The sequence below is a fragment of the Terrapene carolina genome, unplaced genomic scaffold, assembly GCF_002925995.2.
Source record: "Terrapene carolina triunguis isolate 2854851 unplaced genomic scaffold, T_m_triunguis-2.0 Scaffold116, whole genome shotgun sequence".
Lineage (NCBI taxonomy): Eukaryota > Metazoa > Chordata > Testudines > Emydidae > Terrapene > Terrapene triunguis.
The window spans coordinates 282,761-286,923 of NW_020664467.1; positions in this window are offsets into that span (position 1 = coordinate 282,761).

Consider the following 4,163-nt stretch of genomic DNA (forward strand, 5'->3'; position numbering starts at 1 on the left):
ACTCCCATTGGTACTTTTGGCACCAGTGGTGTCTACATTTCTGGGGGCCCAAATTGAGATGACTTAGAGGCCAGATTTTCAGAGGTGTTGAGTGCCCGCAGCTCCAGTTCAAGCCAATGGGAACTGCAGGTGCTCATCACCTATCAAAATCAGGCCCATGGTGTATCAAGTTGGGCATGCAGCACACCTTCCTATCTACGGTCATATAAGGCCCCCTATTGCTATAGGATTGGAGCACCTCCCAATCTCTAATGTATTTATCCTCACCTTGCCCCTGTGAGATAGGGAAGTGCTGTGTACAGATGGGCAACTGAGACATGCGGAAACAAATGGCCAAATTTTCAAAGGTGATTTAGGTGCCTAAACATGCAGATAGATGCCCAGAGGGATTTCCAAAAGTGCTCTGGGCCCAGATTCTCAAAGGGATTTAAGTGCTTAAATTAATGTCAATAGGAGTTAAGTGGCTGGGAGCTTTAGAAACCCACTAGGCATCGATATGCATCTTTAGGCACCCAAATACCTTTATTAATCTGGTTTGAAGTGACTTGCCCAAGGTCCCACTGCTGCCAGTGAATGGTTCCACGCTGAGCTCTGTATCCATACACCCTCTGAATTTGGCAGGTTCAAGATCCTAACCCAGCTCTGAATGTTACAATGGATAACAAAGTTGTGTGCTGCCTGGAAAAGGAAAGCTGCTCTGTTAGCGCCAGGCACATGCTGGGCGAGCCAGGATTAGAACCCTGGTCTTTCATCTCCAAAACAGAGCAGGAGCCTGCCACCTGCATTAAAAGACACTGCTAGGAACGGCCACTGCTAGCAAGCCCTTTGGCCCGTCTGCACATTCACCACTAGGTGGCAGTACCTTCTCTTACAACAGGGGTCGGTAACGTTTGGCACGCGGCTCGCCAGGGTAAGCACCCTAGCGGGCCGGGCCAATTTATTTACCTGCTGACGCGGCAGATTCAGCTGATCGTGGCCTCCACTGGCCGCGGTTCGCCATCCAGGGCCAATGGGGGTGGTGGGAAGCCGTGGCCAGCACATCCCTCACCCATGCCGCTTCCCACCGCCCCCATTGGCCCAGGACGGCGAACCGTGGCCAGTGGGGGCTGCGATTGGCCGAACCTGCCATGTCAGAAGGTAAATAAACTGGCCGGGCCCGCTAGGGTGCTTACCCTGGTGAGCCGCGTGCCAAACGTTGCCGACCCCTGTCTTACAACATGGACACTGCCAGTGCACCAGAAACTGCTTCCTAGAATCCACACTGGGCTGACTCAGAATCTCACATCTAAACGCCCTGGGATTGTAGGCTGTTTGAAATGTGGGACCAAATTATGCAGTTGGAACCATTTGCCATTTTTCTAACAGTAGTGACAAGTAACACCCACTGGGAGGGAGTGGAGGCCTGGTCCTGAGATTCAATTCAATTCCCTGTGTGGAACATCATAGGGGTAAAAAGGGGATATTTAATGTTGATTTTCAGTAAGTTTTGGAACGCCGAGGAAGTTCCAGAAGATTGGAAGAAAGCAAATGTTGCATCAATGTTTAAAAAGAGCAAACAGGATGACGCGGTAATTACAAGTCTATCAGTCTGACATTGATCCCGGGCAAGATAATACAGTTGCTGATCCAGGACTCAGTTAACAAAGAATTAAAGGAGGGTAACATATCTAATGCCAATCAACACAGGTTTATGGAGGACCGATCCTCTCAGACTAACTTGATATCTTTTTATGATGAGATGACAAGTCTGATTGATAAAGGATGGACAGCGATGGTGTCCCTAGCCTCTGTTTGCTAGAAGCTGGGAATGAGCAACAGGGGATGGATCACTTGATGATTACCTATTCTGTTCATTCCCTCTGAGGCACTTGGTATTGGCCACTGCCAGAAGACAGGATATTGGGCTAGATGGACCTTTGGTCTGACCCAATATGGCCATTCTTATGTTCTTATGTCTCAAAATGTAACTGTAAATGTGGAATCATCATCAAACAGGTGGCTTTCTGAGGGGTTCCACAGGAATCCGTTCTTGGCCCTGCTCTAGTTAACATTTTTATCAATGACCTGGAAAAAAGCATGAAATCATCACTGATGAAATTTGCAGATGACAGAAAAAGTGGGGGAGTGGTAAATAATGAAGAGGATACACCGATACAGAGCTATTTGGATCACTTGGCAAACTTGGCATGCACAAACAATATGCATTTTAATATGGCTAAATGGAAATGTGTACATCTAGGAACAATGAATGCAGGCCACACTTACAGGATGGGGGACCCTATCCTGGGAAGCAGGGACTGAAAGATATTTGGGGGCATCATGGGGCGGGACTCACCCCTGCGGCACCTCCTGTCGGTCATCCGGGGAATTAGCTCTTCGACCCAGGAGCGCCCTCTGCAGGCCGGTGTCCCGCTTGCCGCTGGACCCGAGTCCCTCCTGGATCCCGGTGCCCCTTTCAGGCCGGAGTGCTGCTCCCTGGCAGTACTCTCACAGATCTGGGTCTCCCCTCCCCAGGGAACCCCCACCCTCTACCCCCACCTTGCCTCAGTCTATGGCCACTGCCAGTTATCACCTAGCCCCCGTTCCCTGGGGCAGACTGCAGTGTAAGTGCCACTCATCACCGGCAAGAGGGGTTTTGGACTTGCTGCCTCTGCCTGCCCTTGGGCTGCCGTCTGCAACCCCAGTAACTTCTTTGGGCCTTTAACAAGGCCTGCAGCCTGGGGGGTTTCTAGGCCGGAGCTCCCCAGCTCCTCTGGCCTTCCCCCGGCCCTGCTCCAGTTTTGGTACCCTCTCAGCTTCCAGGCAGCCAGGCCCTTCTCTCTCTACCGCTAGAGAGAGAGACTCTCTGTCTGGCTTCTGGTCCCAGCCCTCTTATAAGGGCCAGCTGGGCCCTCATTAAGCCAGCCTCAGCCTGATTGGGGCGTGGCCCCCAGCTGAGGCTGCTTTCCCTAATCAGCCCCGCTTTTCCTTCCCTGCCACAGCCCTCTCCCTGGGCTGTTTTAAGCCTTTTAAGGCAGGAGCGGGTGACCACCCCGCTACGGGGGTCATGGTGAACACAAGCTCTCCATTTGATGCTGGGGCCAAAGGGGTTAATGCGATCCTGGGATGCATAAACAGGGGAATCTTGAGTAGGGGCAGAGCGGAGAGGTGATTTTACCTCTGTATCAGGCAATGGGGTTATCACTGCTGGAATCCTGCTGTCCAGTTGTGGTGCCCGCAATTCAAGAAGGATGTTGATAATCGGAGAGAGGCTTGAGATTGATTGAATGTTTAGAAAACACGCCTTATAGTGTGTCATAAATATAAAGGGAAGGGCAACAACCTTTATTTATGCAGTAACATAAAATCTCTCCTGGCCAGAGGTACAGAATCACTTTACCTGTAAGGGGTTAAGAAGCTCAAATAACCTGGTTGGCACCTGACCAAAAGGACCAATAAGGAAAGAAGATACTTTCAAATCAGGGGTGGGGGTGGGGGAAGAGGTTTTGTTTGTGCGCTCTTTGTTGGTTCCCTCTCTGGACGGAGAGAGAGACCAAGCAGGTAAACCATCTCTTGAAAACATACCTGAAATGATATATCTAAGATTACAAAAATTGTAAGTAAGAGCAAGGAAATGTGTTAGATTATCTTTTGTTTTATCTTGTGAATTTTCCCTATGCTAAGAGGTAATTTCATTCCTGTTTTGTAACTGGAAAGCAGAGTCAGAGGGGAATCTTTTTAAATCTTTTTATTTACCCTGTAAAGTTACCTTCCATCCTGATTTTACAGGTGTGATTCTTTTACTTTTTTTTTTTAATAAAATTCTTTTTTTAAGAACGTGATTGATTTTCAGTGTCCTAAAAACCAAGGGGTTTGATCTGTGCTCACATTGTAACCAATTGGTCGGTATATTATTCTCAAGCCTCCCCAGGAAAGGGGGAGAAGGGGCTTGGGGGAATATTTTAGGGAAACAGGGACTCCAAGTGGCCCTTTTCCTGAATTTTCGTCCAAATCACTTGGTGGTGGCAGCAATACCGTCCAAGGACAAGGAAAGGATTTGTGCCTTGGGGAAGTTTTAACCTAAGCTGGTAGAAATAAGCTTAGGGGGTCTTTCATGTGGGTCCCCACATCTGTACCCCAGAGTTCAGAGTGGGGAGGGAACCCTGGCATAGAGCGACTCAAAG